General features: G+C 42.2%; 1 protein-coding gene and 1 long non-coding RNA gene across 51 annotated transcripts in view; both read left to right on the top strand.

Annotated features, from left to right (window-relative positions):
* Nucleotides 1–25,760, top strand: part of RAI14 (retinoic acid induced 14) — a 161,295-nt gene that overhangs the window by 45,191 nt on the left and 90,344 nt on the right. The gene's annotated exons all lie outside the window — the stretch shown is intronic.
* Nucleotides 13,048–18,900, top strand: LOC145517595 (uncharacterized). The gene is made up of 2 exons (XR_014062185.1): nucleotides 13,048–13,491; nucleotides 13,878–18,900. It is a non-coding gene; the product is annotated as an uncharacterized LOC145517595 (long non-coding RNA).

The following is a 25,760-nucleotide window of genomic DNA, read 5'->3' on the forward strand; positions in this document are numbered from 1 at the left end:
ATTGTGCTTTTCAGATATTGCTTATTTTTCCTAAGAAAATTGAAAGTTTATGGCAACCCTGCATTGAGCAAGTCTTTTGGTACCATTTTTCCAACGTCATTTGCTCACTTCATTTCTCTGTGTCATACTTTGGTAATTCTTACAATATTTCAAACCTTTTCATTATTGTTATATTTGTTGTCATGATCTGTGATCTTTTATAATGCTGTTGTAATTTTTTTTTGTTTTATAATTTTTCACTGTTATGTACATTGTTTCTTTAGACATAATTCTATCACATATTAATATAGTGTAAACATGACTTTTATATGTACTGGGAAACCAAAAAGTTCCTGACTTGCTTTATTGCAATATTTGCTTTATTATGGTGGTCTGAAACTGAACCCATAATATCTCTAATGTACGCCTGTATATAATTATTAGCATCCTTCCAAATGGGCAGTGCCTTAATTCACATTCTTTGGGGTCTGGTTACAGCTGACCCATTATACCATTTCTCAACCCTGTTTATCTTGTCCCAGTTTTATCCTTTACTATCTATGCAATATTGGACAGGTTACATAATCTCTCATCTTTGATTTTCTCATCTGTAAACCAGGGTGATGCCAGCACCTTCCAGCATCATTGTGAGGATTAGGATAAAGTCTGGCACACAGTAAGTTTTCAGTAAATACTACCCAGTGATACCTGTTAATACTGTTGCCTTGTCTGGTGCCTGGCATTAGTAGGTCTTCAGTAGTGTGTGATGCATAAATGGTCTCTAAGTTTACTGTCTAGTTGAGATACTGTGATTGACATGCATGAAACAGGTACAGCAACAGAAGGCTTGTGTCATTCAAAACAAAACCAGGAGCCCCGGTGATAAATACTATAAGAATTAAGGGAGGGCTTCATTGGGGAGGGTGAGTTTGGGGCTGGGCCTTCTTGACTGGTAGGTTAGGATTAAGAGAGGAAGTCAATACTGGTGGGGGATTGTCCAGAGGAGAGATCGACAAGAGGGAGATGAACCGAATAACTGAGTTTAGGTGGGATGGATGGACTTCTGCACAGCATCGGAAACTAAGAGTGGATGGTGTTGATAAAGTTGCAGATTGAGGATTGAAGATGATTGCATTTGGGGTGGTACGACGGTTTAGGTTTTTGAGAAACTAATGGGAGGAAAGGGCCAGGACTCTAGGGCTGAGGCTCTGGTGGTGGCTGCCGCAGGGAGGGAAAGGAGATGGTACCTTGAGTGGGTGTGAGACCAAGAGCAGAGAGGAAGATTGCTGTTGCACCACACCCTGCCCCAGGCACGCCAGCCAAGGGCGGGTACTCCCCATCTCCTGAGAAATCTGGCGTGGGCTGTTATCACACTCGCCTTTTACTAAGCAGCTTTGTGGGAAACTTCAAGAGGTTTAAAAAAAAAAGAGTGAGAATCTCCTCAATTAAAAAAGAATGTTTGGAGAACATTAACATTCAGATGTACTGCTCTGCCAGGCATTGTTCTAAACAACAAATTGTAATCTGCTTCTCTCTGTTAGAGGAGTACCTTTTTTTATCCCCATTTTACAGATGAGAAAGCTGTGACACAGTAACTTGCTGTGTTAGATTGCTAGCACGGTTGTAACAAGTAGTATAAATGGAGTGGCTTAAATAACAGAGATGTATTGTTTCATATTCTGGACGACGGGAGTCTGAGATCAAGGTGTCAGCAGGATGGAGGGCCATGAGGAAGAATGTGTTCCCTGTACCTCTGCTTGCTTCGGCTGGTTTGCCGGTAATCTTTGGCGTTTCCTTGGCTTATGTGTGCATCTCCCAGATCTCTGCCTTCATCTTCATACACATTCTCTGTGTGTGGGTGTCTGTCCAAATTTCCCCTTTTCATGAGGACACCAGTATTATTGGATTAGGGGGCCCACCTTTCTTCAGAGTGACTTCATCTTAGCTAATCACACCTGTCACCACCCTATTTCTTAATAAGATAATGGGGGTGAGGACATGGAGGTGTGAACATGTGAATTACAGGACACAATTCAACATAACACCTGCCCAAATCAGAAAGGTGAAGCAGGAACCAGGATTGGTGCCTGGGGACTCTGGCCCCACAAGCCATACCTTCCCCAACAAGCCATGCCTTCCCAAAGCCACGCCCTCCCCACAAACCACACCTTCCCCACAAAGCCACGCCCTCCACAAAGCCACGCCCCAAGCCATATCTTCCCCACAGGGTCTGTAGTGGCTGATGTGCACAGGTGTTGGCTGGCTGAGCTGCAAAATATTCCAGCCAGCCAAATAAAGTCCTGAGATTGGATTTCAAATTCTTCTTTCCATAGTACAATGGCAACTGACCAGTGATAATTATGGATAAACTATGACCAAAACATGTTCTGATAAAGCCCAGTAGCTGAATTCCCACTGATGGGTCTGAAATCCTTTGGTGTCAGAGATAAGCGGGGGCAGAGAACGTGGAAAGCAAAGCAAAGCAGTTAGACCTGTTCCTGGAGGGACCTACAGACACACTGGGACCTGCGACTTAAGGAATGTTTGTACAGTTTTTTGTGTTGAAAGTTACAAAGGGCGGGACTTAGGCCAGTCTGGCTGTGCCTTTGACTGTTAGGGGCACAGCTATCCCTGAGTGGTGGATCTGGCCCTGGGACGGGTCTCAGGGCATCAGCTGTGCCCTGTGAAGAGCTGGAAGATGGGTTGTTTGTTAAGTTCTGCTGAGTGTTCAGCAAGTAAGTCCCATAGTCGTGGGACCCTGGTACTATAGATTCATGCCTTTTGGAGTGCATTTGGAAAGCCACTTCTGCCCTTCCCACACAGTGAACCATGGTAGGCAGGATGAGATCATTGTCCCTGCTCTGTCTGCAGCATCCAGCCCAGCTCCCTTCTCCAGAGAGTGTGATGAATGAATGAATGAATGAGAGCAGCATGGAAACACTGCTCATTGTCACCAGGTCCCTCCCCTCGCCATGCCTCTGGCTCCTGTTTGCTCAATATTTACTACTCTTCCCATGTGGACAGAAATTGATGGGCAGAGGGATTTGCTGGGTGGGCTTCCTTCAGAGTGGCCTGAATGTCCTCTTGGCCATTTCTGATTGTGTTATATGACATTAACAAGCATCATCAGAGGGCCTGGCTTGTTACGTACAACCCAACTGGGTTTTGTATCCATGCTGTGAAGTGGATTTGGTGTCTGTAGTTCATTAGCTGAAGTGGTTGGAGAACCATGCCAAGACCAGTCATGAACTTGGATCTGATGTAGGCTAAATAACTAGCTTGTGTCCTACGGGCAAAAATTATCTAAATTGAGACCCAGTTTACTGACTAGCATCTGTGTCTCCTTGGTCATGAGAGAGCTGGACTGTTTGATTAGGAATATGGCCACTCGATACCAGAAACAAAACAGTGCTTAGGTCGTGGTTAAGATGGAGCAGCTATGCCAACCTCATTTAAAAGAAGCCATAATATCATTATTATTCATTTTTTAAAATGTATTTCCAAGTCATTTCGCCAAAGTTGGTCGAAAAGAGTCTGTACATGTTGTTCCTCGCTGCAGAAGAATTCTCTCAAATAGTCAAGCAAGTCCTCAATCAGACAGAGGTCTCAGTTCATGGCTCCATGTATAACGTGGTGAATGTTACTTATCTTTGAGGCTCTGATAACTTTCAAGCCCATTGTGAGCCCTATTCACACATTCATTTCTCTACTATAAACCTATTTAATAAATAATACTATTGGGTTAGCCACTGTTATGATTTTTGATCCACTTAAGGGAAGCTATGTGAAGGAAAGAATCTAAAACATGGAATTTTTTTGTCATATTATTTACATTAATAAAAAAAGGAGAGCAACCCATATTTTGGAGGAGTATGCAAATAAATTATTCCATCCACAGAAAGGAATGTTCTAGAGTTCTTACAAATACTAAGCTTAAATTATGCAGCAACTGGGAAAGTGCATTTAATAAATTAAGTGGAGAGAGATTCAAGTTACAAAATTACATGACATTATAATTACAAAAAGTAGATGCATATGGTACATATCAACACTTACAGGAATACTTAGGAAATAAGGATGGGTAAAAATATTTAGCCTTAAGGATATTCACCCTGGTGAGACTTTTAAATATATAGAAACTAGAAACCACTTTAGCATTATAGTAAAAAAAAAATTGGCTGAGTATATTTTTGAGTACATATTACAAAGCCATTAAACATGTTGCAGAAATCTATTAGCGAAAGCTGTTTTGTATATTATTGAGAGATAACAGTAAGGTCTTAAACTTTCTTATGATGGAAGATATGAACAAGGTAAGAGACTTCTAAGGACAGATCCAAGTTTTGTGGAAACTGAGGGTTATACAGAAGTATATGGGAGCCCTCCTTAAAAAATTTTTTTTATTTACTTTACTAATTTTACAAAGACCAAAACAAACAAAAATATGTGTACATACACTGGGAACGTATTGCCAGGCCTTGAAAGGGACTCATACAGGGGAGGGGTCCCTTAGGTTTAAGCTTCAGTAGCTTCTGGGTGTCTTGGTCTGCCTTTTTGCATCTTCTGACCTGAAAGTAGAAGAAGGCCGAGCCTGTGGCATTCAGTCCATCTCAGATTGCACCAGTTATCTCCTAGGGGCCCTCTGCTGATACCATCGCAGGCCTAGTAAATTGCCCTACACAACAGGGTTCATAAAAGACTTTGTGGTGGTTCTTTTCTTCATCTCATTTAAGTACATTTATCTTTCTTTTAGTTTGGTCGTTCTCCAAGTGCATTGTCTGGACCATCCAGTTAGCATTCCTGGGGAACTTGTTAGAGCTGCAAATTTGGGGCTACCTAACTAGAAACTCTGGGAGTGGAGCCCAGCCAAGCCCCCAACCCCAGGCTATTCTGGTGCCAACTCAAGTTTGAGGTCTAGTCCTATAGCTGTCAACCCTCATTTTACATGACAGCCACCCAGAAAGCTTTTGTAACTGCTGGTTACTGGACTCACCCCCAGAGATTCTTTGTCCTATGAGAGGGAAAAGAAATCCTTCACCACTGAAAGTGAAGGATTTATCGTTTATGGCACTTACAACACAAATGGAGAGCTGTGTAGATGAACACTTCATCAGCGTGCTTTGTCTTTCCTGAACTCTACAAGGGAGTCAGTATCTGTAGTTACTTGACTGGCTGCACAGTGTTTTTGCACAGAATCCAGAGTTATCCCCTGGGAGTTAATTTCATTCATTAGTTAAGCCCAGTTTCTCGGACTTCCGGACTTCCGTGTGAGTCCAGTGGTAAAGACGCCACACTTCCAGCGCAAGGGGTGTGGGTTCAATCTCTGGTCAGGGAACTAAGATCCCACATGCCAAATGACGCAGCCAAAAAGTAAAAATTATAGAAAGAAAGAAAGAAAAAAAAAATCCCAGTTTCTCTGCACTTCACTTAATAGCTCTAACCTGTCTGAACCTCTGATTCCTATTCAATAAAATAGGAATATGAGAAAACTACCTCCTCCCCAGGATAGTGTGAAGATTAAATAAGATAAAAGTGTTCAAGTTATTCAGATCCCTTTTGCAAATACTTTCTAATTTGTCCCAAGTAATAAACTCATCTGTCAAATCTATTTTTAAAAAGTTTCTTCCATTTCTGTATTCCATAAGCTGAATTTCAGGACAATTTTGGATAATGAAGGAATTATTTTTTTCTCCCTATGGACTGACTTTTATTGCCTAGCTTTTATATTCCGTGGAAAGTTGGGGGGAGAAATGATTCCTGTGATGGTGGGACAGGTATGGTTGTCTGAGACCTATATTGTCCCCACCTGTAGCCCCTTGAAATGTGGCTAGGGTGGCTAAGGAACAGAATTAAAAATTTTATTTTCAATTTCAATTTAGAAATGGGTTACTCAGTTCAGATGTTGGAAACTTTTTACCTTGGAACAACTGAAGTTTGTGAATTTACCTGTTCAAGCATAAATTATGTGAAATCTAAATACACATCAGGTATTTCTGATAAAAATGTAGCATTACAATTGAGATAGAAGACTGTGGACAGTCCCTTGGACTGCAAGGAGATCAAGCCATCCTAAAGGAAATCAGTCCTGAATATTCACTGGAAGGGCTGAAGCTGAAGCTCCAGTACTCTGGCCACCTGATGGGAAGAGCTGACTCCCTGGAAAAGACCCTGATGCTGGGAGAGATTGAGGGCAGGAGGAGAAGGGTGCATCAGAAGATGAGATGGTTGGATGGCATCACCGACTCAGTGGACATGAGTTTGAGCAAACTTGGGGAGATGGTGAAAGACAAGGAAGCCTGACGTGCTGCAGTCCATGGGGTCACAAAGAGTTGGACACGACTGAGCTATTGAACAACAACAATAACGTAAATGTACAGGATGTTGAAGACTTTGTATGAAAAAAAAGGATGTAAAATTACTGTTATAGTTTTCATGTTGATTTCATGCTGAAGTGATAATATTTTGGTTATATTGGGTTATATGAAACATTAATTTTATCTATTTCTTTTTATCTTTTTAAATGCAGCTCTCAGAAAATATAAAATACGGCTTATGTTACTTCTCTTGGACAGCACTGATAGACACTAATAAGAAACAACAGAATTGAAAACGCAAGCCGCAGAACTGTTAAGACAAAGTAAAATGATAAAACTGGTCACCTAAGTCATTTCTTTACCTTAGCCCAATCAGCTGTCTTCACACTTGGGAGCACCGAACTCCCTTAAATTTGCTTTTATGGGAGCAATTTAGAGCCCTTCTCCCTTTTTCTCATGATGTATGCAAACAACCTCTGTGTTGGAAAAAGTCACAGCCTACCATTTGCCCTCCAAACCTGAGAGGGGTTTGAGCTGTAGCTGCTGGTTTAGCCACCCGAATTTCAATATGGAGCATCTCAATGAAATTCGTTTTTTTTTAATATGTGATTTTGGCCTTTGTGTGTTTTTTTCTGTGAAGTGCTCTTTTAGCATAGGAATGTAATTGTTCTGCCCTGGAGATTTGCTCTGTCCATACAAGGGAGTTAACCATTCTTGGAATTCAGATTTATAACCACTTCCTTATTTTGGTACTGCCTCCTAATCTACTTTTAAAAGGGGACTTGACCTTCATATAATTCATATTTTTCCTTGAAATGTTAAACCACCCACTTCAGCTGCCTTGGCTTTAGGTGACCCATGGAATGTATCTTCCCAGATTGAATGGTACTTATTAAACTGAGCACTGTGAAGATTTCTTGTAAGGTAAACATCAATATAATGCCACTTAAGGATTATTTTCTGCCTTTATATGGCTTTTGTCCCATTTGGGGGGCCCTTAGTCAGAATATCTCTGGCTGAGTAATGGATTTGAGGCTGCTTAGACACTTACGTTGACATTTTAAAGGTGACACTTGAGCCATGAAGTTCTGAACTCTGGAAGAAATTTTTTATTTCAGAATGTCACTGCATGGGTGTTTTGCCTGTTGTATCACCATGCACAAGGTACTGCAAGCTTTTTTGTCCTGATCTGTGTAGAATACTCTTTGTTGGTGGCTCCTGTTACAACAGGAGTGTTTTTTCTCAGCTTGAAATCCTAGGTTATCTGTGCCACCATCGGGGCACCAAAGTTATGCCTGTGCCCCCTCTGGATAAGCCATACGTGGTTCTTTGACCTTGAACTTTTGTACGGAGAATTGCGTGTGTGGTGAGAAATATCCTCTTTCCACTCCAGAAAAGCTTTTTATCATCTTAACAAGAGGCAGTAACTCAATCAAGACCTCCAGCTCTCACCGCTCCCCACATCAATTATAACATATTAAGAGATGATAAATATGCAAAACATGAGGCCCACAGAGGCAAAGAGGTAGTTGGCTCAGCGTTTTACTGTTTCTTCCGAATGGCGTCAAGGCTTGGCAGCCGATTTTGTGGACAGGGCTGCGGGCTACGTTTACGGACCTTAGCTCTGCCAATTACATGCCTGAGACTCCTGCAAGTCAGTTCACCTCTCTGGCTTTCCGCATGGGTAAAATAAGATGCTCTCAAAAGTCTCATTAAGCTTTAAAGTCCTGTATTTCCTGGTAAAGTCACTTTCCAACCCCCCTGTGCTCCCATTCATCTTTACATCCACTGATAATTGCTGCTGTAAGAGAGTCAGAAAGCAGTACATTTATTTTTACTGGAGTTGTGTGAGGTCCCACGGGCATGTGGAAAAAAAAAGAATACACATCTCAACTGAAGCATGGTCAAGTCTCCCCAGTGCCTCGTCAGAATGTACCTTCTTCCTCTCGTCCTTGGCATTTCTTATAATCTCTACTAAGAACACTGGGAGAGAAGAATGTGATCCTATTGAATTGAGTGATTATAATGACCTTTTTTTTTTGAAACATGAGGGTCTTTTTTTTTTTTCTTTCACGTTTCCTTAAGCACAAAGGCAGGGCCCTAGACAGGAAATCTGTCTCTGACCTCTCTTAAGGGGAAAATCAAAGCTTTGTAAAATGGCCAAAGAAGAAAGAGATCGAGATAGGAAGAGAGGAAGGAAAAGGCTCTTATGTCATAGATGTCTACTGTGTTTATGAATTTGTTTTGTTTCTGAAGTAGAGTAAGGAAGGGTTATCTTTTTTTTTTTAAGGAAAGGTTATCTTGTCCAGAAATTAGGGAGTATAAAAGCTCAACTCTTCTGAAGTTTTATCTACCTATAATTGAAGATATAATGTAATATACTCTTTAGAATCATATTAAAAGTAACAAAGCAGCTAAGCAGTAAGAAATTTAGAATTTTTAAGAAGTCTTTAGAGTTCTGATCAGTTGAATAAACATGCCAGCTGTTAAACAGTTGTCAAGTAATTTCCTTGCCGCTTTCACCAAAACAAAACAGGAAAAACTTGGCTTCAGTTTATTCAGAACATATTTCCTAAGTGGTGGGTAGCTCTGAATTTGGATATTTTCACTTGCAATAGTGAAAGTATCAGTAGCTTAAAAAAAGTGACTAAAATTGTTGCTTTCTGTTAAAACTATGGAGGGTGAGATTGAATATAAAAGACTGTTATGCCACAGAAAAAATTAGATGCCTAAGAACACGCCTGGAGCCATTTAGTTAAAACATTGCTAATCAAACTGTGATGGAACAGTTATTCATACGGAAATTGATTTCTAAAGTCAGTTTTCAAAGTCTGTAGCTACTTAATGTCAGTTTCACACAGGATGGGTTTTCCTATTATTTCTGAATTTTGGACCCCCGCCCCCACCGAACCCGCACACAAGCCGTTGATTAAAAAAAAACAAAACCCATCACCCCTATAATCTTGGGCAGTTGTTTAACTCCCACTGTACATTAAGATTGCCTGAGGAGCTTAAAAAAAAACTAAATCCCAAAATATTTCTGCTTCTTGCCTCTTGGTGCCCCCCACCCCACCCCCCCAAACCAACTGAAGCAAAGCTTCTGGAGAGGAGCCTGGGCTGGGTGAATGTCCTGAGCCGAAACTGTTTAGAACCACTGATCCAGGATATCAAGTGGTCATGTAGCAAGGAAGGAAGTATTGTAGATACTTCTGATCTGAGAAGCATCTCGATGAATTACCTCCATCTTCACCTACTACACATCCCCCAGTGATAAGAAATAGAAAAACCTGGTTTTCAAAGCATCCTGGAGAAATCAAATGCATGGAAAGCTGCATTTAGAGCCATTTGAATTGTTTTCAAGTGGACGTTTGCAGTTTGTTTGTTTGGCTTTCAGAGGGAGTTGTGCAGGCAGATAGCTTCAGTCTTAGATCAGGGACATTTGAATTTGACCTTGGTGAAGAAATACATTCTCACTAACCAATTGTGTTTGTTTGCTAGAGCTGCCGAAACAAAGCTCCATAATCAAAGTGACTTAGAATAACAAAAGTATATTGTCTTTGGGCTCTGGAGGCTAGAAGTCTGAAATCAAGGTTTGCAAGGTTATGGTCCCTTTGAAAGTTGTCCTGGTGTTTGGTAGTTTGCAGGCCATCTTTTGACTACTTTGGCTCAGAGATCCATCATTCCAATCCTCTGCCTTCCCTCCAGGTGTCTATCTCTGTCCAAATTTCCCCTTTTTATAAGGACAGCAGTCCATTGGATTAGGGCACACTCTGTTAACCTCAGTTTAAATTAATTACCTCTAGAAATACCCTGTTTCCAAATACAGTCACCTTCTGATGTACCAGAGGTGAGGACTTCAATATATCTGTTTTTTGGAGGACAAAATTAAGACTGTAACACTGACACATGAAAAAGAATCTTCCTTTAACATGTTTACTTCGTTCTTTTATTCATTCTAAAGGTGTAATTCTTCACTCATAAAGAAACATCAGACTAAATGTAGGTTGGACTCATTTTCCTCAGTAGAAAGATTATGGCAGATAGAAGCTGAAGTGCTAGAATCGTAGAACGCATGGTCCTCAGTACATTTGTTTGGAGGAAATAAATGTTGAGATGGACAGGAAAACTAGACTCCGAGCCAGGAACGAGCGACTTCTGTGTGTTACAGCGTGCACTACACGTTTGATCTGTGTGTGTGTGCATGCGTGCTCAGTCACTCCGTTGAGCCCGACTCTTTGCAACCCCGCCAGGCTCCTCTGTCCATGGGATTTCCCAGGCAAGAATACTGGAGTGGGTTGCCATTTCCTCCTCCAGGGGATTGAACCCACATCTCCTGCAAGCAGATTCTTTACTACTGAGCCACCTGGGATCTATAGTTTTACTTCAAAAAGAGGGAATTCCCTGGCAGTCCAGTGGTTAGGACTCAGCCCTTTCACTGCTGGAACCTAGGTTCAATCCCTGATCCAGGAACTAAGGTCGTGCAACTGTGCATGGTCAAAAAAAAAAAAAAAAAAAAAAAAATCTTCAAAGAGAAACCCATCCAGCTACAGGGTAAAGGCTTTCAGGCAATCTGCTGGCGAGCCCTGACATGCTGCGGGGCACCTGGAGCCTGGGAGACTCTGATGCTTGTCAAACATATGTCCCAGTTGGCATAAAAATATGCTTGAAAAAATTAGAGAACAGTCATTCTCAAGCTTTCTGTAAGGAAATGGGCTGATTTTGTATGATCATGCTAAGAGACAAAATTCAACCAAGTCCATTTGAAGGTCTAACTAATTTTTTCAGGTGGTTCATGAATAGGGCAGCACCATATCTACCAATAGAAGGGTGCTCCGAGGGACTGTACAACATGGAAGGTGAATACAGAAAGAAGGGGCTTCGGGCTCTTAGTCAAGGAAAGAAAGGATGATTTTTTTCCCCCCCAGGCAGGACATTAGCCTGCTGAGGGAGGGAAGCAGGCAGGGCAGGGGCCATTATCATGCAGATTGCTGCCCCTTCTTCCCCTGGAGGGTGAGAGAGGGCCCAGGAGACCTCATTGGTGCTGACCAGAAAATTCCAGACTAAATTTCCCTGGTGGCCCAGTGGATAAGAATCCACCTGCCCATGCAGAGGACACAGGTTCGATCCCTGGTCTGGGAAGATACCATATGTCGCAGAGCAGCTAAGCCCGTGCACCACAAATACTGAGTGTGCGCTGTAGAGCTTGAGAGCCATAACTACTGAAGCCTAGGAGATCTCAGGTCGGTGATCTGCAACTACCGAGCCTGTCTGTCGCCCGTGCACCACAAATACTGAGTGTGCGCTGTAGAGCTTGAGAGCCATAACTACTGAAGCCTAGGAGATCTCAGGTCGGTGATCTGCAACTACCGAGCCTGTGTGCCGCAACTACTGAAGCCTGCACCTGGAGCCTGTGCTCCGCAACAAGAGAAGCCATTATAAGGAGAAGCCCATAAACCGCAACGCAGAGTAGCCCCGGCTCACCACAGCTAGATAAAAGCCTGTAAAAGCAGTGATGACCCAGCATAGACAAAAGTTAAAAAAAAAACAACAAAGAAAAACTCCAGACTGGTTGATTAAGATTACACTTCCAGTGAAATTCAAAACTGCTGTTAGGTTGGGTATTAAATCTAGATTTGGTACCATGGGCTTTAGCACATGTGACACCATTTTGGGCTTGTGGTTTTTCTCTTTAGCAATCATGTTTGTTCAAGTGATGGGGCTGGTGGCTTAAAGCACTTGGTTGCTGGATTCATAATTACTTTGGCATGATTCCTTAATGGTGAGGCCCCCTTGGGTTCTTCCTGTGGGGTTGGCACTCTGATGCACCTTGTATCAGTATGAGGGAGTATGTCTGTGTCTCTTGTTGCTCAAGGATGGACTGACTGCCTTTGGGGCACCAAGGCTCAGGAATCTGCTGAAACTGCCAAGCTAGGGGAAGGAGTAGATTTCAGTGGTTCCCAAACTTGCTTGATGATAAGAATCACCTAGGGTGCTTGTTAAAATCTCTAGGTCGTCTCCCTGGAGATTCTGGCTCTGTAGGTCTGGGTGGAGCATGGGAATTTATATTTCAATGAGGATATTCACTCCTACCCCTCTACCACCCACCCCACACATATGACTCTTACCAATAAACTTGAGAAACACTGGACTAAATGATTTCTGGCCAGCAACCTAAGACAGTAAGGTTCTAGTATCTTATTCCTTCTTCCTGGCAGAGACTGCTAGTCGACTACACAACATCCATTTTCCTGTTCTTTCTTAGTAATAGGACTTCATTTTTAAAATTTGAGATTCAATGTATTCAGCTCAAAGATCACATGTGACCAGTGAGAAGTTGACATGGGGACTGGGGAAAGTCTCCATAGGGATCTTACAACTTGCCTGAAAGCTACTTGTTTTTCACCTATTCTGCCATCATCCTCTATTTTTCTTCCTGGGATCAGGACTTGATGGCTAGCATTCCAGCTGCCATTTTGGGCCCGATGGTGACCTTAAAGATGGAAGCCTTGTATTAAGGTGGTGGAACAGATAGAGTCCCAGTCTCAACTGCCTTGTCAGCTCGAGACTGACTCTTCTCAGACTCTGTTTCTGTATCAAGCTTTCTATCTTGTTTAAGCCACCATTTTGTTGAGTTTCCTTTCATATATGGTTGAACCTAATCCTTAACTGATGTATCTCTAAATGTGGAACTTTGAGTTTCCTCTAAGCTAAAATAACATTACTGACCAAGTCACCCAATTTCTCTGTGTCTCTAAGGTAGATTTTCTAAAACTAAAACCTGCTCTTTCTCCCCGCAAGGGTAAAGTGAACAATTTATAATTTATATCTCAGGACTCTCTCAGTTCCAAGATGGGGGAACAAGTCCCTTTGTGGGAGAAATAAGTTGTCACATATCCTTAGTGACTCAGAGTTGGAAATAGAAGTTTTCAGTCAATCGATGCATAAGGAAAGGAATGTGAGTGAGAAGTCAAGGGCGTTGGAGGAAAGGAAGACAGTTTCCTTATTTTTAAAAATTTCTTACTTTGTTGAGGGAGTTCAGTCATCATCATGTGTTGAAAGCACCTTGTGAACTGTACCATGTCTCACGTATGTTATTTACTGAGCACTTGGTTGTATATATGATGTTGTTTCAGATACTTTAGACCAGTTTCCCCAAGTGGCTCTGCTGAATTTTTAACAGGCATTATAAGGAAGAAAAGTTTCTTGTGTCAAAGAAGTTTGGAGCATGTCCCTTTCAGCAAAATAAATAGGTTTGTTTATTACAGGACTGCCTGGTGCCTTTAAGCTGTTAATGTACATTGTAAATGTCTAAGAAAGGGGAGGGTTGTATGTGTGGGTTGAGGGGGGAGTATGCCATGTGGTAGGTAATCTTTTTACTTCACTACCATGGGTTGTGCATCTTGGACAGGACAACCTTGGAGACATGCAGCTTTGTAGGGGAAATCACAGAGTATGTAAGAATACAGATTTAGTGCCAGCCAGACGCAAGGCCCTGGATCTCCACAGAAAGTGGGAGACGTGGTTCTTGGTGTTGGGGAGCTGCACTTTTCTCTGGGGGGACAAGACATTTACATGTGGAAGAAGAATATTCAGAATAGAATCTTAAGTGCTGCATGAGTGATTTACAAAAAAAAAACAGGCTTTTTAAGTTCAGATGAAGGTACAGTCTTTGTGAGGTGACTATCAACATGAATTTAATGAACATTTCAAAGCACCTTCCGTGAGTGCTCCAGAAGATGCTGAGGTAGTCTATTGGAATTTTATTTTCTTTTTGAGTAGTGAATTTTAGTTCTATTAAAACTGTTTAAAATTCTTCAGATAGAGTTCTAAATTTCAATCATAAAGACTCCATTACTAGATTTCTTTATCACTTTCAAGCATCCATTAATAAGTCATTTAAATCCTCTACTTGCTGGCTTCTGTTACTCAACCAGTGTTGTTTAGAATAGCTTTTAAAGTCACATTAAACATCCCTGGGTCAGGAAGATCCCCTGGAGGAGGAAATGGCAACCCACTCCAGAATTCTTGCCTGGATAATCCCATGGACAGAGGAGCCTGGCAGGCTGCAGTCCATGGGGTTGCAAAGAGTCGGACACGACTGAGCACACACACACATAAACCCAACTGAGATTTGCAAAATTATTTTACATTTTTAGGCAACCATGTGAATGTAGCATTGGGTTAATTGGGATAGGAAAGTGGAGGGAACCAAAATTAAGTATATATACTTCCTAGTGGACATTCTAGCCAAGAAACCAGAAGCATGATTTTCTGTTTGATTTTCAGGGCTGAGTGGTTTCACTCCTTCCTGGACTCAAGGTCATAAGATTGTGATCATATGTTGCCATAAGTAAGAAATATTGGCCTAACTAATTATTGGACAGGAAAGGAAGCAAGAACTCCTAGCTTTAAGAATCGAACAGCATGTAATAATAATTAAGCCTCTTCTGTTGAGTACAAGAGCCAGGAGTGTTTAATATGCAATTGGCAATACTATGTTCAAATACCTTCCTGACATTCTCAGAAATTCTTAGCCTTAGGATTCTGTTTTTCATTTACTATTTCTGTCCACCTCTCGATAAGGGGCATGGATGGTGTTTGCTGATTCTATTAAGATTAGAACTTGAAACCAGCCTTGAAAACAACATATATGTAATGAAAGTCAATTCTAGCCATTGAAGAAAAGGTGGGGCCAGAGAAGGGGACTTTAAGGCCATGAACATTCTCCTGACATCTCCCTACAGGAATGTTGTTGTGTTGGGGGTCAGGGATATTTGGGTTACACAAAGAAAAGATTGTTTTTCAAAAAGCACCCCAGTATTTTAATAGGTGCTTGTATATAGTATTTCTACTTTTGCAGTAACGGCACTTATTTCCTCATTTTATAGAAGGAGCTGAGACCCAAAAATGGAAAGTTTTCCCCAATGTCACAGAGCTAGGAGGTAGCAGAGCTGGAATTCAACTCAGGCCTGTCTGATGCAAATGCCCTCATCCCTGTGTCACATCAGCAAAGCTATTTTTTTTGTTTCTTTTTAACAAAAAGTCTTTTAATATAACAAATTCTCAGGTGTCCAGAAACCAGTTCTCCAACTAATAGTGTATATTGAAAGCTTCAGATTTTTTACTCTAACTTTGTAATTGCTTAAGTATGGGACTCCGGTGACTCAGATGGTAAAGAGTCTTGCCTGCAATGCAGAAGACCCAGGTTCAGTTCCTGGGTCTTGGAGAAGGAAATGGCTACCCACTCCAGTATTCTGGCCTGGGGAATTCTATGGACAGAGGAGCCTGGTGGGCTACAGTCCATGGGGTCACAAAGAGTTGGACATGGCTGAGTGACTAACACTTAAGTTTTTATGGGCTTCCCAGGTGGTGCAATGGAAAAGAACCTGCCTGCTGATGCAGGAGGTGCAAAAGACTGTGGCTTCAATCCATCAGTTGGGAAGATCTCCTGGAGGAGGAAATGGCTACCCACTCCAGTATTCTTGCCTGGAAAATCCCATGGACAGAGGAGCCTGGCAGATTGCTGTCCATACGGTTGCACAGAGTCGGACATGACTGAAGTGACTTGGTGTGCGTGGCATCCCACTCAGTAAAGCAGAGTCCTTTCCAGGTCTGGAAGCCACCCTCTTGTTTATTCTGCTCCAGGCTCGCTTATAAGTTCCTGAGCCCACCCAGCCTTTCACGTACTGTTCCCACTCTAGAAGGCTCCTCCCCACGCACCCACAGGGCTACCTTCCTCTCTGGTCAAATGTCACCTGGAGAGCTCTTCCCTCACCCTTGTTGTTGTTGTTATTCAGTCACCAAGTCATGTCCAACTCTTCATGTCCTTGTGACCCCAAGGATTGCAGCATGCCAGGTTTCCCTGTTCCTCCACCATCTCCTAGAGTTTGCCCAAGTTCATGTCCACTGAATCCCTGACACTGCCCGCCCCCACCCCAGTCACTCATTCCTCTCGCTTCCTATCCTTATTTCCACTTGGTAAACCTTGGTCACCCTTGACATGTTATCTGCTTATCTTCGACTGACTTCTTAGTGTCTGACCTGTCTATAGACCTGTTTCTCCCCTGAGAGCAGCAGCCCTGTGAGGACCTAGGCTTTGGCTAGTTCACTGCTGGATCCCCTGGCACATAAGAGGTGCTCAAGGGATCTCTGTTGAATGAATGAGTAAGTGGATGAATGAATCACAGTTACCTCAGTTATAAATGAAGAATGTTATCATCTGTCTTCCCAGAAGTTTTACAAGGCTGGATACTTTGAAGGAAATGAGGCTTTAACAAAGAAAAAGGATTTCCTGGCTGAAATTTATGTCTTTGTGTGCATTATTTGGGTAGTTATAGTCCAGTACAAGAAAAACAACTGTATTTCCTGTCCTCTAGGAATTTGTGATCTGTAAAGAACTCTGACCTTGGAAATGCCTGATAGTATACATCTGGAGTTGTTTGTGGCAAAAGATAAGGCAAACAGACAAATATTCTATATTATAGGAATGGCATAGGTTTTAAAGGAAAAGTATGGATGGATTCGTGGGGCCCACATCTTTTGAGATAATGGGAATTTGGTGGCACTGGTGGTAAAGAACCCACCTGCCAATGCAGGAGACATAAAAGACATGGCTTCGATCCCTGGGTCAGGAAGATCCCTTGGAGTAGGGCATAGCAATCCATTCCAGTATCCTTGCCTGGAGAAGCCCATGGACAGAGGAGCCTGGCAGGCTACAGTCCATGGGGTCACAAAGAGTTGGACATGACTGAGTGACTTAGCGTGCACACGTGTAACCCAGGTGAGGCAGAAGCTCCTGGTTGTGACCAGTTCCACTGGGGGCCATGTACCTCCTTGGTCAGCAATCCTGCCTCAATTTAGAAAATGAAGTGGTGAAAGACAGAGAAAGGTCAACTGCTTTTGTCATGTGGCTAGCGAATTATGAATTTGGGGTTAATTTCTTAAAATATCTTCTACTTCCTACCGTTCCACTTACTGTCTTGGTTTCTAGGTTCCTTTCCTTTAAAAGGTAAGGAGGAGAGCCTGGGTAGACCAGATAACTCTCCGTGAACCGGTCTTCTCCCTCCTGCCTTCACTGAAGTTGACAGATTGATGAGATTCTGGGAGGGAACCTTTTGAGGTAAAGCCTCTCTGCTCTGTAGTTGGGAGATAGGTTCTCTGACTGTTGGTGGCCAATATGTGAATCTTAAAAGTGTGTATTTGTGCATGTGTGTGTATGTAATGTAATGGATTCTAGTTCTGCGCTTGAGATGAAAAATGTATTTTTTTTTCATTTATGAATTAAACAGTGATTAATTGGTAGTTCATTTTAAGACTGTTTGTTTTGAAGAGTTACCACCACCAATAATCCTTAAATTTTTCACATACCTAAAGTTAATGATAATAGGAAATGTGCTTTCAAAAATCTTGAATCTTATTTTCTTCTTGCTCCATTTAATCAGAGCTGAACAGCTCACAAGCAGAAATCATGGGGCTTGGTGTATAGACACAGTTGTTAAAACTGCACTTTGATGTTTTTTTTTTTTTTAAATAAAACGTGATTTTATGAATTGGAATTTTAGTTGTTTTGGCACCGACCACCTTCATTAGATATTGTAATTCCCCTTCTTTATCTCCCCCGTTTTGAGAAGAAAGAAATCCTTGTGGAATGCAGTGATTTAAGAGCTTAGGGCTGGGGAGAGTAGCCTGGGGGCTGTCACATGGTAGGACTTGCCTCCCAAAGCTAGGCCTTCTTAAGGGTATGAATGCTGATTACTGCAGCTAAAGAAAAGAACCCTGGGAAGAGGGAGTACCTCCCACCCACCCCAGACATGCCCATTTGTCTCAGGCTGGAGGTTGCTTCTTGCTCAGCATCCCGTGTGAATGTAATGGCAAAGGACTCTGGTGAAACTGCCTTTATTTTCTGAAAGAAGCCTTTCTAAGGCACGTGAAGCACCAGTATTCTTGCCTCTTTAGCACAGATCTGAATGGAGCAGGCTCCCATTTCTCAGGGAGGTAGTGAACTTGCTGTACATCCCTGATAAATAATAAAGTTGTCCCCTCATCTATCATGACCTTCCCCTTCCTACCCCCAAGGGAAGCAGAATGCCTGCTTAGTAGGATTTCCTGAAGGACAGAGGCAAGGCGAGGACCGAGAAAGGTACATTCTTCTCTGCCCGCCATCTCTGTCGCTTGCCTGTGTATGGAAGTGGAAAGACACATACATCATCATTAGCTCAAGACAGAATGCTGGCCAGTGGTCAATGGGAAGAACAATTAGCAAATTAATGAATTGTGGCTGGGGGAACCCTCTCCTCTCGGTGCCCTGGGTAACCACCTTAATTAAATTAGCACAGATGGAATGTTGTTCATTCGCAACTCTTGCATTTTCCTGTGGTAACATAGCCCAACTTACCAGGCATGAATGTGAATTCTGTGCATGGAGGTGTATAGTTTATGGTTCCCAACTTATTGTTGTTGTTGTTGGTTTGTTTTAAAAGAACATGGTAGATTTATTAGTACTAACATGGAAAAATGTCCAAGGAACAGTGATAAACGGAATGAAAGGCATGTTGGAGAACATTATACATGGTGTATAATGCTCACGTGTATAAAGAAAGAAAACAAATATATTCATATGTGTTGAAAGATACCTAGAAAAATTCATAGGAAATTTTAACAGTAGTTAGTACAGCAGGGAGTAAGTTTAAGGCTGGAGATAGCAAGAGGAGTTTTACTTTTGGCTTTATATCCTTCTCTACTATATGGATTGTTTTACAATGCCCATGTATCACTTTTATAGGAGAACCAAATTCAGAATTCCCAGTGTTTTTAAGTATGAAAACCCTGTTCTGCTATATGTATAGGAAGTTTACAGACCTTTAACTTCTAGTAGCTATTCTGTTATCATCTGTTAGTTGAGAAGATACATAATTAGGACCAAAATCATAATCAAAACCAAGATCAATAATGTACAAAATGAATTTGAATTGTAATTATTATGGAATTTACTGTATTCAAAAAGTGTGTGTGGCAGGGGATGAGAGGGCAAATAACACACAGGGACTGATGCTCATGGATTAATGAAGCTTTCTGCTCCTTCCCCTTACTCCCATCCCTGTCCCAATCCAGGGCCAAGGCCCCCAGGGTTGGGCTCCACTGGGAGAGCAAAAAGATTGTGAATTTTAGTCAGGCAGGTATGGGATCGGAGGATTCCCAGGTGGCTCAGTAAAGAATACGCTTGCCAATGCAGGAGACGCAGGAGATGTGTGAGTTCGATCCCTGGGTTGGGAAGATCCCCTGGAGAAGAAGATGGCAACCGTCTCCAGTATTCTTGCCTGGGAAATCTTATGGACAGAGGAGCCTGGTGGGCGACAGTCCATGGGGTCCCACAGTTGGACACAACTGAGTAATGAGCACACACGCACAGATATGGGAACAAACTTCAGCTCTCCCACTGCCTGTATGAACCTGGATAAGGTACTAAACCTTTCTATGCCTCAGCTTCCTCATCTTTAAATGGATGCTGCACTTAAACCTCATGGGGATTTTGGGGCAGTTGAAGTTTTGAAGTTTTCTCATACGTGACATGGTGCCTGGCACAAGGGAGTTGGCACTTAAATGTTTGTGTTTCTGCTTCCTGCCTACGCTTTCCTACCTGCAAGACAGACCCACAGCCAGTTATGTATAAAATCAAACTAATCAGTGAATTCTTTTTGCTTGTGAGTATTAATGTACATTCCAGCCACTAGGACTGTTTAACTGCCAAATTTAGTGGCATGAAACATTTACTACACTCACACTCTTCTGGATGGGGTATACTGGGGCAGCTTGTTTCTCTGATCCGTGATGTGAGACTTAGCTGGGGTGGGGATCACCTGGAGGCTCATTCACTCATCATCTGATGGCAGCTGGTACCTTAGACTTTCACTGAGTCTTTTCAAAGCATTTTTGTCCCCTCCGTGTAGCCTGGGCTTCTTCACAGCATGGGAGCTGGATTCCAAGAGAAGCATCCTGAGAGAGAGACAGACAGAAGCCACGTCTCCCTGGTGTCGCCTCTGCCGCTTTCCATCACTTGAAACAGTCACCAGGTCTTCTCCAGATTCAAGGGGAGGAAAAATAGACTCTTGACTCTTCATGCAGGTGGCAAGGTCTTGGAATAGCCGTATGGGACCAGAAATCTTGTAGTGCCACTTTTGGAAAATACAATTTGCCACAGTATATGAACAGTTTATAAGCTTATAGGCAGAGGTGCTTCCAGAAGGTTCTAGCACTGGTGTTCCTTTGGTTACTGCATTACCTGCCAGCAGGTGCACTTACCAGAAGCTGAGAACTGAACATAAGGAAGGGCCTAGAATACAGGATTTTGAAGTCTGTCCCAGGATACATATCACCTTCCAGCTTTGAACTTGAGCCTGAGTTTTCATGTAAAAGCCACAGAAATATTTGGTTGTCAACCACGTGTTGGTAACAGAACTCAAAGTTGTAAGACACACTTGGAAAACCAAAGATCAATCCTTTTCTTTGCCTAGTGCCATAAGGTTATTTTATGTCCGGACAAGAGCCAAGTTACCTGTATACCCTACCTTGATCCCACTGATAACAGTTCATGAGCTTTTTTCCTGAGATTTATTTTAAAGTCATTTAGATTGTTCTAGGAAAGTTGTAGTGTTTGGAACAGCAGCTCTGGAGGAGAAGCGCTGACCTCTTCAAATGTGATCACTTATTTTTCCCAATAGATAAACATGTATCAATCACTTTTCTCTCAGCTTGTTTGTCAAAGAGCTGTCTTTAAAGCTAAACAAACTAAACCCTCAGGAGTATAAAGCCAAAAAAAAATTTTGCGGAGAAAGAGTGAACACAGAACTTAAAAAAAATTACATATAGATCACATAGTTTGATTATGTACGAACCAGAAAGCCTAAGGGAGGAATGCTGGGGTGAAAAAGGGCTGTAGTTGTTGATCATTTCTATGGACTAGAATTAGTCTGTGAAATATGCAGTTACTTCCAGATTCTGCAAGGCACTTCAATGACTGTCTCAGATTTTTGAAAAACTGTCAAGTAAAAATAACAGTTCTATCGACTGAAAAAAATTGCACAGCCTAAAAGTGGAGAACTGTGTTTAATTTGGCGGACAGCTAAGGGCTTCAAGCCCAAGAGAAAGGACTCTCGGAGAGCTCTGAGGGACTGCTGCAAAGAGGTAAGGGTATATATAGGAATTTTTGCAAAAAAGGCAAGGTAGTCAGAACATCAAAAGATTCAAGAAAACCAGATATCTCAAATTAAGGAATTTAGCGGTCTTCTATGTGTGGGAAGATACAAGAGTTTGGGCTCAAGAAATTATGCCTTTGATGAGCACCTCAGCTATCTTGGGCGAGGATCCTGTTCTTTTCTGTCCTGAGTCCCCTCAGGGCTCATGGTAGGGAGCAGCTGTAGTGGCTGTGACATCATTTGTTTACTGATGTGACAGGCGGCATTCTTCATGCACAGTTCAATGAGATCTCACCGGGCTGTTTGGGATAAACCAGGAATTGTTCAATCACTAAGTCCCGTGGACTGCAGCACATCAGGCTTCCCTGTCCTCCACTATCTCCCGGAGTTTGCTCAAATTCATGTCTGTTGAGTCAGTGATACCATCTAACCATCTCATCGTCACCAGAGATAACAGAGGTGAAACCTGTCTTTGGAAATGTACAATGCTATTTACATGGAGGTTCTGGCTTTTTCTTTTTTTTCCGTCAAGGTAGGACCCTGGCAAGGTGCAGCGCTACTAAGAGAAGAGGGACAAAGTCCAGCCTTCCCCTGCTCTTCCTTTCCCGTTTCTTGTCTTTTCCCTCTTCTTTCCATCCCCTTTCTTAACTCTTTTCTGCCCTGTCTTCCTATGTCATTCTTTCCCCCTCTGTCTTCTCTAAGGCCCTGGGTCTCTACTGATGCCTGCCGATATTGCCTGTTAGATTAAACACCAAACAGCTTATGGTCAAAGCTATGTCTTTAATATATATTTACAAAGATTTCACATCCTGCCTGGCCCCAGACTTAAGAGGGTTTGGTAACTGATTTTATGATTAGTATCTAGCCTGTGGGGAGACTCACTTGTCAGGGTCAGATAAACTAAGTCCTTGCTGCTTTCTACACCCGAGCAAGATGTAAAATATCACCCAAGTGACAGATTAGTGCCTGAAATTCAGAGTGTCTGCTCCAGTGCCTTGGACTTGGGCTCTTGTTTAAAATCATCTCTTTATTTTCTCTGCCAGACAGTGTTGTAATAGATTTGAATCTTTTTCTTAATTGGATATTTCTGCCTGATCTAGAGGAAAGTAAAAGTCACTCAGTCGTGTCCAACTGTTTGTGACCCCATGGACTGTAGCCTGCCAGGATCCTCTGTCTGTGGGATTCTCCAGCAAGAATACCAAAGTGGGTTGCCATGCCCTTCTCCAGGGGATCTTCCCCACCCAGGGATCGAATCCCCATCTCTTACATCTCCTGCATTGGCCGGCAGGGTCTTTATCACTAGCGCCACCTGGGAATCTAGAGGAAGGCTGTCTCTAAATTGTTGTTCAGTCACTCAGTCATGTCTGACTCTCTGCAACCCCACAGAGTGCAGCACACCAGGCTTCCCTGTCCTTCACATCTCCCAGAGCTTGCTCCAACCATCTTGTCTTCTGTTTTCCCCTTCTCCTCCTTTCAATCTTTGCCAGCTTCAGGGTCTTTTCTGATGAGTCGGCTCTTTGCATCCAAATTGCTTTCCCCCAAAAGTGAGCTTTATTTATCCATGTAGCCTAATAGTAAGTGAATCGTATTTTTTTCAGAGAGACCCTCCATTTTGGACTGGATTGTGCCTCCCACCCCGTTCATATGTTGAAGCCCTAGCCACCAGAACTTCAGAATGTGACTATTTGGAGATCAGGCCTTGAAAGAGGTGACTAAGTTAAAATGAGGCCTTTAGAATGAGGCCTAAGCCAGTGTGACTTTTGTCAAAAATTTGAACCCACGAGGAGACATCAGGGGTATTTGAACCCAGAGGAAAGACGGTGTGAGGACACTGCATGAAGATAGCCACCTGCCAGCCAACAAGAGGGGCTTCAGAAGAAACCAAACCTGCTGGCACATTGACCTCTGGCTTCCCAGTTGCCAGAATTGTGAGCAAATACATTTCTGTTGTTTTAGACACCCAGCCTATAGTGTTTTGTTACAGCAGCCCCAGCAAACTAACATGCCTCCAATTTTGGGGAAAAATTTGTAAAGTCAGGCTTGTATAATGTGGGGACAATCAGATAAATATAAACTTGTTTCACTTTTTGGGAACAGCTATAGAATGATGGTGAACCAGAATGGGTATGTGTGTGTGTGTGTGTGTCTGTGTCTGTCTGTCTCTCTGTCGAGAAATTCTAGGGAATGGGCTCACACAGCTATGGGGCTGACAAGTCTGAAGTCTGCAAGTCTGGCTGAGGACCCAGTGCAGAGCTGATAGCAGTGCCATGTCTGAAGCTAGTTGGCAGTCATAATTCCTCTTTGGGGGGATCTCAGTCTTTTTTTTTTTTATGGTCTTCAGGTGTTTCAATGAGGCTCCCTTACATTATGGAGGATAATCTACTATCCTCAAAGTTTACTGATTTAAATGTTAATCATATCTACAAGGTACTTTCACAGTAACATCTAGGCTTGACCAAACAACAGGACACCAGAGCCTAGCAAGCAACTTGACACTTGAAGTTACCTATCTCGTAACAGTGATGCCAAAGTGGCACCCTGAACTCACAGTATAAGAAAAGTGGGATTTCAGAAGCTGATTTCAGAAAAGCTAACTTTCAAATGGTATTATTAATAATGATGTGCTTTTGCATGTATAACCTCATTTGATCCTTTCAACCAAATGTATTTTTCTCTTCCGATTTTATTGAGATACAATTGACATACACAGTGTGTAAGTTTAAGGTGTACAACATAATGATTTGATTTACATATATCATGAAATGATTACCACGATCAGTTTAGTGAACATCTGTCATCCAACCTCTTGGTTTGATACATGAATGTGTGAATTAACCGCACATTCAATCATAATGTACTCGTTACCCCTAAACTTCTGTTCATGATATAGGCATTAAGTATGATGTCGACTGTGCTGGTATTTACACAATGCTTCTGCATTTCAACACTCTTGCTACACTCATTTTATAAATCACTTGGTCTACAGGTTTTTTTTTTCTTTTTTCTGCCTTTGTGTCTTAAGCAGGGTATAGAAAACTGGTGAGACTCGTACTTAATTTTCCCTGGGCCTTTGTGTCATAATCCTACTTTGCTACCGTGGGAATTCCTGCTTTAAAAAAAAATCTAAGCTCTAATTGAGGTAATATTTGAGTTTTACTTTTCTTCTGTTACTCCTAATGGGCATTGGATTGAGGCTTAGAAAAGTAGCCATCTAGTAATTGAAGCTGCTTTTCTGAGGGGACAGTCTCTGATAGAATGGAGAGGTGGGATCTCCTGGGTAACCAAACTTGTGCCTCATAATTGCCCTCCTTTTAAAAGAGTCTGGGTCTATTTAAGATGTGTTGGTAACTGTTAAAAAGGAAGCCATTAACCAACCCTCTCCCCGCTGCCCCCCTCCACCAACTTCACTGTGATTTAAATTAATCCCTGCTTTTCATTCTTGCAAGGAACTAATTAACACCCTAATGAGATAGAGTGCTTTAAAACCAGGTGACTGGTCTCCCCTTTCTCTGGAAGGGGTTAGATTTTCTTTGAGAGCAGTGGAAATCTATGAGTAGTTTACTAAGGTATTCAAATAATTTAGAAATATGCTTCTATTATTAAACTCTATTCTCTGTCTGTGACTTAGGGGTTATGGAGATGAATTCTGGGATTCACACAACCTAAAAAGCTTTCTGAGTATATGACCTGAATGTACTTAACAATGCAGATTACTTAGAGAAACTAGAAGAAAATAGAATTGAATAGTCATTGTATCTTTGAAAGAAGGGAGGCATTCTGAGCTAAGAAGCAACAGAAGGACTCACAAAGTATACTTAAATTAGAAAGCTTCAGTTCACTGGGTAGTAGATGGACATAAGGGCAGACTGATCAGTCCACTTCCTATTAGTAGAGGGATAGGAGACTGAGAATATATTTGTAGCAAAAAAATGGTCATCAGTCTTGATTATTTTCAACCCATCAACTCAGTTCAAAACAAGCAGAGGACATAGCCAGTAAATGAACACAGCAGAAGTGTTCTCACTCACCAACACTCAAATGCTACGCATTAAAATCAAATGCAAAAATATCTCATAATACAGGGGAGGGCGTGTGAATGTGCTGTGCTTAGTCACTCAGTCGTGTCTGACTCTTTGCGACTGCATGGACAGTACCCGCCAGGCTCCTCTGTCCGTGGGGATTCTCCAGGCCAGAATACTGAAGTGGGTAGCCTTTCCCTTCTCCAGGGGATCTTCCCAGCCCAGGGATTGAACCCCGGTCTCTCGCATTGCTAGAG

Source organism: Giraffa tippelskirchi, chromosome 8, assembly GCF_054371585.1.
Source record: "Giraffa tippelskirchi isolate mGirTip1 chromosome 8, T2T-mGirTip1v1.2.pri, whole genome shotgun sequence".
Classification (NCBI taxonomy): Eukaryota; Metazoa; Chordata; class Mammalia; order Artiodactyla; family Giraffidae; genus Giraffa; species Giraffa tippelskirchi.